The sequence below is a fragment of the Sinocyclocheilus rhinocerous genome, unplaced genomic scaffold, assembly GCF_001515625.1.
Source record: "Sinocyclocheilus rhinocerous isolate Xijiao unplaced genomic scaffold, SAMN03320098_v1.1 scaffold348, whole genome shotgun sequence".
Lineage (NCBI taxonomy): Eukaryota > Metazoa > Chordata > Actinopteri > Cypriniformes > Cyprinidae > Sinocyclocheilus > Sinocyclocheilus rhinocerous.
The window spans coordinates 1,323,624-1,332,949 of record NW_015635025.1 but is presented as its reverse complement, the minus strand read 5'-3'; the positions used below and the strand labels follow the sequence as shown (position 1 = coordinate 1,332,949).

The 9,326-nt window shown below is 38.8% G+C and overlaps 1 protein-coding gene and 1 pseudogene across 1 annotated transcript in view; both read right to left on the bottom strand.

Annotated features, from left to right (window-relative positions):
- The window catches only part of LOC107746174 (lactosylceramide alpha-2,3-sialyltransferase-like), a 12,064-nt gene extending 11,036 nt beyond the window's left edge, over positions 1 to 1,028 (bottom strand). Inside the window, exon 1 of the mRNA XM_016560287.1 lies at positions 485 to 1,028. The gene's annotated coding sequence lies outside the window, so the exon portion shown is untranslated. The remainder of the gene's footprint in view (positions 1 to 484) is intronic.
- A 4,762-nt stretch (positions 1,029 to 5,790) lies between these two features.
- LOC107746173 (uncharacterized) overlaps positions 5,791 to 9,326 on the bottom strand; it is a 6,143-nt pseudogene continuing 2,607 nt past the window's right edge.

Genomic DNA, 9,326 nt, shown 5'->3' with positions numbered 1-9,326 from the left:
TCCTTTATTTATTTTCTCCATTTGAAAACATTAGACATTCTACATTTATTTTGCTTATTGTTAATATTAGTGTTGTTGCTGTTGATGCTTTTTATAAATAAAATGTTTTTTTATTGTTGTAATGTGAAGATTAAATTTAACATGAAAGACTGCTAATTTTCAACACTTTTTTTAAGATGACTGAAAGGAGGAAAAAACAAAGTGAAGTATGGACTTACTTCACTCAGTCATTTATTTACTTTATAACAGTAAATAAATATCGGTTCTGCATATCGGTTATCGGCCACATAAACATGCAAATAATTGGTATCGGTATCGGTTATAAAATATCAATTGATCACTATATATAATAAGCCACATCATATTTACAGCCTAATTATTAGGCGAAGTAACAGAACGTTTATCCATATTATGCTCTTGTTTACACCTGAACGTGATTTAAATACTATAATAATAATGGTGATTAATCATCCTGCACACTTACCTGTAGCTTTAGCCTGTTCTCGTGCTGGTCCGCCGGATGGCCATTTCTCAACTATTGCAGGTTACAGTCTGGTGGGAGTTTTCGGGCGCCGCAGCAACAAACAGATCCCAAGCTGATCTCATGTGTGTCCCAGCGACGCCATTGCTCAATTACACAATCCTGAACGCACCTCGACGTGACTAAGCTTATGGATGCAACGCGTAACAGCTTGTCGCTTCCTGAAGCGAAGGGTCACGTTATTGCATTAATATTAATAAGGCGAGCGGGAGTCTTTCCGCTGAACCGGGAGAGATCCGCTTCAGCGCCTCCGTCCTCCTCGGGTGTGTCACAGCCAGTGCAGAAGATATATTCAACACACGGCCAACGTACTGAGCACAGGCGCGCGGTTACAGCTTTCTTCCCGTAGACTGTATATGCTCACTATAAACAATGCCAGTTTAACCACAGTGACAGCCAAACTGCAATATCTGATCGCAAAGCGTCCAGTGTGTAATATATAACTGACGCACAGATGACAGACGGCAGTCCCTGCAGATCACAGCGAGTCGAGTGCGCTTTTTCTCTCGGTATTTGCATGAAGCTGGTCGTCTGTGCTGCTTCCGGTCTGAGTCCTGCTGCTGCTCTCCTGAAACCAGAGTGCCTTTTTATTTTTATTGAATGCTTGGAAAAAACAATAACTACGATTGTCATTGTCAAATCATAAAAATACAACATCAATAACACTCCAGGGTCCTTCAGTCTTGCAGAGGAAGTGCCAAGTCCTTCAACAAAGCCGTTGTACTTACTGCTTTTAAGAGAACTCAATAGATGTAAAATACATGTTCATTTCAAGTTTGAATCTTTAAAAAAAGAACATCACTTACAAACCCATTCCAGTAAGAGATTACATACAGACTCCTGAGACAAAACTCTGATTCTCTTACTGTTTTTTTTTTTTTTTTAAGCGGTCATATGATGCGATTTCAATTTTTCCTTTCTCTTTGGAGTGTTACAAGCTCTTGGTGCATAAAGAAGATCTGTAAAGTTGCAAAGACTAAAGTCTCAAATCCAAAGAGATATTCTTTATAAAAGTTAAAGGGGTCATATGATGCTTTTTTAAAGATCATTATTTTGTGTATTTGGTGTAACAGAATATGTTGACATGCTTTAATGTTCAAAAAACACATTATTTTTCAAATACTGTACATTATTGTAGGTCCTCTATGCCCCGCCTCTCTCAAACGCTTCGTTTTCTACAAAGTCCCTCCTTCCGACAAGCGCAGTCTGCTCTGATTGGCCAGCTGACCCAGTGCATTGTGATTGACCGAACACCGCAAGCACTCGTCGGAAATGTAACGCGTGGCTGACTCTTAACTTTGATAAAGAATATCTCTTTGGTTTTGAGACTTTAGTCTTTGCAACTTCAGGGATCTTATCTATGCACAATCAGCTTGTAACACTCCAAAGAGAAAGTAAAACTTGAAATCGCATCATATGACCCCTTTAAGAGTCAGCCACACTAAAACGACTCGTTCGAACACGGCCCCACATACCTACGTCACGATGTGGGAAGATTTGCATAACGCCGCCCAAATGTTCACGCAAAGAAAGAAGGCGTAACTTTAATTCTCGCTGTAGTATTGTTGTTGCCGCCGCCGCCATGTCGTGAAGACGCTGTGTTTCATTGTGAAAGCGAAACTACTTTGTTTGGCCTTCCAAAAGAGGACACGACTAGAAATCAGTGGTTAAGTTGTATTTACAACACTATTCCAGAACAGTTCAACCCAAAGGCGGGGCATAGAGGAGAAACAATAATGTACAGTATGTGGAAAATAATGTGTTTTTTGAACCTTAAACCGCATAAACACATTTCATTACACCAAATACACCAAATAATGTTCTTTTTAGCAGCATCATATGACCCCTTTAAAATAGATGATGAAAGGCACTGTTTGCTTACAAATGTTTTACATAGATCCACTGAGTGACAGGAGATTGGAAGAGAAAGACCTCTAAAAGGCATGAGATCTCCCATGTGGCACTGCATCAGCAACAGCTTTGCATGAAACCAGATTCAGTCAGGCACCAGTTCTCTTCTGATCAGATGAACAAACACAGTGTGATTCATGATTACATACTGCAGAATGAACCAGATTTGTGGACTGATGGACATCACTCATTTTCCTATTCGAGAGTTTTGTGTCAAAGGCAGCACTAAGATCTGGTAACACTAACAAAGAGATGCATCCTTCAGAAAGAAATGGTCTGAAGCCTGACTGGAGTTCCATGCAGATACCATTTCTTTCTAAAGAAGGAGCATAGTTGTGAAAATAACTCTAGTATTTTGATAGAAAAGAGAGATTTGGAATCGGTCTGTAGTTAGCTTATCCTCTAGAAAGGAGTTGTGGTCGTGTGATCCTCAGGAGGTCATCTGACGGCCAACGATCCACAGGAATTCATCAAGAACTGTGTGGTGTGGAGGCTGTCATCAACCCTAGCAAGAAGCTAACTCTCCAGCACCATCATATATATATATACAGCACTGCCACAGAAGACACGTGCTTTAACTGCTCTGTGTGTTATAATGGTTTGATGTATATATAAGAGTTTCAATAGGTTTGCATGTTACCTCAGTCATTTTGGTCCATTTTATTCCACTTACCATTTTATGTCTTGAAATGATAGCTGGTATTCAGGAAATTAACAGAAAATTAACTAGTATGAAGGAGGTTAGCATGACAATCAAATAAATACTAAAAACAACTGTGCCGGTGAATCCACTATTCTGGATTGAGGAGTTAACATCTTGTGGACTCACCTTTCCAGACACACACACACAAAAAAAAAGGCTTTGAAACGATTTCACTCAGAAATTGCTAGTAAATTTCACAAGTAATTACAAAGAAACGGCAAGTAAAACATTGAATTAAACATTTTAAAGTACCAAGACTGAAAAATTATATTCTTGTAAAACGTACTACAATAATCTTTGTTTTATTTACATCTTTGGAAAAAAAATAAAAATAAATGTATATATATATATATATATATATATATATATATATCTCCGCCGGTCTGCCAGCGCCGAGGAAAAGGCCAGTGAGCACAGCTTGACTTGGAAACTGAGCGCTCCTTAGATATTCTTACATAAACTTGAACATAGCCTTAAGTCTTGTAAATAACATCAGAATAAAGCATATAAAGCAATTCAAAAGTCAAAAATGAAAATGAACCTACCGTACTCTAGTATTGCTGAAATATGATTGGACAAAAGCTCTAATATAAACATACACAACTGGAAGCAGCGCCACCAAGAGAAAGGCTATGAAATGAAGAGAATAGACTATTGGGAATAATTTAATACACATTCAAGGAAAAACTATATTAAAACTAAGTCAGTGATTCTAAAAGTGGGGGGGCTGACGGGGGGTGGGGGGTGTTGATGAATGCAAAATAAACATCTTTTTCGGATGTAAGCTTGAAAACGACGTCTTACCATATTGCAACACATCAAAGCAGTCAATAGAACACAGTCAAGAATAACTTAAAGAGGTTGCCAACGTTTCCAAAACAGTGGACTAGCTTTGACTCTTGCTGCTGATTTGAATGCAGATTCAAAGGGAAGGGGGGGCACAGTAACTCATTTTGGGGGGACAAGGCCCGTGAATGCCCCCCTTGGCACCGGCCCTGTTACCAAAGGACTATATTCTGTCATAAATCGCATACCATTCATTCCTGAACTTTCTACCGTCCATAACTGGAAATTAAATGACTGGTTAATATGTCCCGATCTCAATAAAGTTTACGCACACTTTTGGTCCATGAACTAGATCTCGCTCAGGACGCACGCTGTCTGTGGGGGTTTGGTCAGGGCCGGTTCCAGAATTAAATCACTGAGGCTGCTCTCACTTATATTTTTTGTCCCGTCCATTGCTATGGTTATCACCGTCAATCACTGCTATTTCGAAAGTGTTATAACACTTAATCATCTGATCAAAACAACACAATATGTTAGTCACACACAAAAGCGCAGTGCCGCGTCACGTCTAGGACAACACAAGCGGCGGCCTAAAACAGTTTATTTAATCACCAAATGGGCAAAAGTTCACTTCAAGAATGATCAAAGCGGCACAGATGAGTTTGAAGTTCGGTGTTTCAAAAAACAGAGCAAGCAGAAAGAGAAAGTGTGATCTATATTTATAGCTCTCTATATGAAGCACACAGACTTTATTAGAGCCACAGAAAGACAAACGTTTCGCTGAAAAAATGCACAATACACAATTTTACAGGCTAGGGTGAAGTCTTTATGTACATTAACAACGATTTGGGACAAATATAATGTAATTTATTGGAAAACTATGTGGCGCGGCAGAATTTCTTTCAGCTGTATTCATATCAATGTGCTTTCTCACATCACAGCTTTAAATCTGCAACTTCGCTGGATAACAAACGCATTAAAGTGACCAGCTGGATATAAACTAATGCAAATAGATGTTAACAATCTTAAAATTAAGCATTTGCGTCAGACTTGCATGTGTTTTGGGCACATTGTTTTAACCGCTTGAGGTGCTGCTAATGTTCGCGTCCTCTCAGCCTTGATAGCAAACATACTGCTGTGCTTTCTCCACTAATGCAGCATCTAGTCAACAAATTAATTACTTAGTAATGATATGATAACATGTAGTGTAGTGAACTGTAAACACACCGTTTGTTGTCCGTTTTAAATCTGAATTGTCCCACTCTGTGCAGTGCAAATTTCGCCTCTAGAGGGTGCTCTCGCTTTTGTACTGTATAATAAAGCAAAGGACGGCAACCCAGAAAAACTATCGGCATGGATTAAAATATATTTTCACTTTGTATTAATCAAGATCACTGCTCAAGCGCATAAAGATGCCGTGTCACATGGTACATGTTACTTTTCTCAGCGAGGAGCGATGAGTCATTCAACCCGGAAGTTCGCGTCCTCTCAGCCTTGATAGCAAACATACTGCTGTGCTTTCTCCACTAATGCAGCATCTAGTCAACAAATTAATTACTTAGTACTGACATGATAACATGTAGTGTAGTGAACTGTATACACACCGTTTGTTGTCTGTTTTAAAACTGAATTATCCCACTCGGTGCAGTGCAAATTTCACCTCTAGAGGGCGCTCTCACTTTCGTACTGTATAATAAAGCAAAGGACGGCAACCCAAAAAAACTATCGGCATGGATTTTTGCCGATAGCCGATAGTTCCAGCAATCAACTATCGGTGCCGATTAATCGGCAAAACCGATCAATCGGTTGACCTCTAGTTTGAACATCTCATGATGTTATATTTGTGGGTCTACTGCTGAGTGTCTGTACTTTCCTGACTAGCTTGTCCAGGCTTAAGGTCATTGTGTTTCATCACATCATCTCTATTGTCAGCGGCGGCTGCAGGTGTGGTGATAGTCACACACAGTTCGTACTGAAAACCTAGAGCAGCTATTTGAACCATCACCAACAATCCCTGATGTGTTTGTTCTTATTTTGTCCTGCGAGTCCACATTTAAAGTGGCTTCATCAGTCTTCTGGTTCTCTGGGCCGCTCTCTCTCAGAGTCTCCTTTAAATTGATTCCCGGAGGTTTTATTTGAGTTTTCATCTAAAGTAGTTTCGGTGAGAGACGGCGCACCGGAGCTCCAGCATTCAGATAAATGATCGGCGGTGCTCGACTCACCCTTGTCCTCCACAAACACCTTCTGTCCCGCTTTACTCTCCGCAGGATTCCCAGCCTTATAGAAGCCCAGCAGTGTCAAGCTTTTCTTGCGTTTGCCGAGGTTGGGGACTTTGCCATCTCTGAACATGTTGCGGATGTTGTAATCCTCCGGAGGTTTTTTGGAAGTGTCTTTAGAGCAAGTCCTGCTGTCTGAGAGCGTCGTGTCATTCGACGTGTTTCCGGGCTTCGGCGCAGGAAGATTCATCGAGCCCTGCAGGCTGTTCCTCTTTCTCCATGTGAGTGACACGAAATCTGTCAATTTAGGCAAGTATAAAGCTGTGTGATTTATATTCTGTAAACTTACATGCAAATAGTGCACATCTTAATTATATTCCATCCATGCAGTAGATAATATTGTGAAATACTTACTGGTGTAAGCAGTAACACACAGTCAAGTGTCTGGAAACACATGATTAAATTGGTGTTTCTCATTAAAATGCTCTTGACCTTGAGGGTATTTATTTACAAAACCGGGTCAATTTAAGTGTATTAAAAATGGTAGGGTGTTCTGTCCCAGTATTATAATGAAGGGGAAAAAAGCCCCATAAAAGAACCAAACTCTTTAAAAGAAGTGTGACAATCTTTTATTATTATAAAAAAAATAAAAATACTAATATACCATCGATGAAACCACAAAGCTTGCGTTGAGGTCTGTATAATTACAATATAAAGTCATTGTGAGTGTTATTGTTATTTATATTATTTTCTAAAATAAGGTACATGTAAGATAAATGTACATATGTGATGAATATGTTTCTGTTACAGCTCCCGCTCTCTGACGCGCAGTGTATACATCAGCGTCCGAATTCATAACTTCATTTTGTTCCGTGCTTTCTGATATAGTGCACTCAACTGCAGTACACTATAAAAGCAATAAGCCCCAAGAAGCCGTGGTTTACAGTGAATTTATAACAGCTAAGGGGCGTTGTTAGGTACGACGCGAAGCGGAGTTAAACCCCCTTAGCTGTTATAAATTCACTGTTAACCACACCTTCACGGGGGTTACTGCTTTTATAAAACGGTTATTCCATATATATGTGGTAAGGTTTCACAAAATAAAACAGAGCAAATAAAGTCTAATGATATTAATAAAAACAGTATTCTGCCACCAAACAATGTAGTTCCTCAGAAACAGTTGTGGTTGCAAGCAGAGCCATTGAGAAACAGAGCTGAGACACTCCCTTAGGCGTCCATAGGAACTGAGGAATGCGGAAGTAAAGCGTGTCATGGAGCAGCCAATAGTTCCAAACAACCCATAGTTCCAGTATTGAAGCCCAAGGGCGCCTGCAGGATTTCTTCCGAGGGTATGCACAGAGTTTGGTGAACTCACAAAATGGTAAAATACATATATCAAGAGCATGCTCACAGATGAGAACAAAACAGCGTTGGATGAAGTGGATTAAAGCCCTGCACGGGCCTCAAATATAGGCCATAGCCCGTCTTTTTTCCCCTCTTCCCAAAAAAAGCTTATACTACTGTTTCAGCAATTAAAATAATTCAGTTTTGTATGTAATGGAAAAGTGATTATATTTAATTTAGTTTTTTAATAAAGTAAATTTAGAAAAACGTTTGGAGCATTTTTTGTTCGTTAAATGTACGTTTTTTTTTTAAGTAACGGCCAGCGGCAGACAGTGAATTGATCATAGCCTTGATCGATTTAGCCTTCTCAAATCATCACGACTTGCCTAAAATAAAATCTCTATATAAAACAGTTCAAGCATAAAATAAAATCTATAGATATAAAACAGTTCAAGCATATCACAATGTTAGTTTAAGTGTTTAACCTAGATAAATGTGCACTGCGTTTGTGCGGAGAGTTGAAGCAGAAGCTCTGCAGGACATGGAGGCGCCAGCGCGATCGCTTGCATTTCTTTCTAACAGTGGAAACAACTTAATACGCCGTCATTTTTGCTCATAAAGGTAAGAGTAATACATCATTCTAAACTGTAAAGGGTCTAGTTTTATTTGTGTGCACTCACAATATCAACAAAACGTTGTGCTTTTATAAAATAAAGAAAACAAACGCTTTCTGCCGTCTCAGGCTTGAACAGGAGCGCTTCACAATGATGAACCTAAACTCAGCGAATTGCCTCACAGACATGATAAAATATATAGAAAGCTTTAACATACTACTTTAAAATGAAATAATTCAAATCAAAAATAGAAACTCTAGAAACTCTCATTATGTAATCCTGCATTTCTCTCTAAAGGCACATCCAATGCGGAGATGGCGAGTCATTTTTTTCATCACCATAATTGATGGATGTCTAAAATATAAAAATAAGGAAAAGCCTAAAACAGGCCCGATTATAATTTGCGTTTTATTTTATAATTCCATACAATTAAAAAATAAAACACAAATTATAATGGCATAGCCTATATGTAAAACTTTGTCCTATAATTGTACAGCTGCTTTTTCTGATTTTTATGTTGCGCTGTTCTGAATAACTTAAAATTTAAAGGATTTGCTGCAACGCAATTTTGTATGATATGTTAATTATTTATTAGCCTATTTTTAATCCATGCAGCAAATGTTTTAAAATGACTTTATTGCATTCCAGACGCTTTTAAAGTACGTTTCACTATAAATTTTACGGGTAGCTTGAAGAAATGTTTGCGGGGCAAATCTGAGGTCAGTCTGAGCGCTCATGATACTCACAGTGCCATACACCTGCTGGAGCCACTGATGAAGCCCATTCATCTACAAGAAAGAGTTTCCCTGAATGCAGTTGGTTGCCTTGTGTTTTTCTTTTAAACTTTATTTAAATGTTTTATTAGGCTACATTCCTATTTGCTGGCCTTTTTTAAACATTCACTTATATTCTCTTCTTACATAAATATAGTGAAACTGCTGTCTATCCTACTTGAAACATATTGACAGCATGGAGTTGTTTGGAACTATTGAGAGCTCTATGAACCACGTGACCACGTGGCGGCGAGATCAAAGCGTGTCGCAACTCTGTTTCTCAACGGCTCTCTGGGGCCGGTTGCATAAACTGTTTAGACTAGTCTTAAAAAGTTAGTCACCAAATAGTTTTTCTTCAAAGCTGGTCATAACTTTTTTAATTCAGTTATGGAAAGGTAGATTGGTCTTATTTGTACTGGAAAAGTAAGACTGATTACG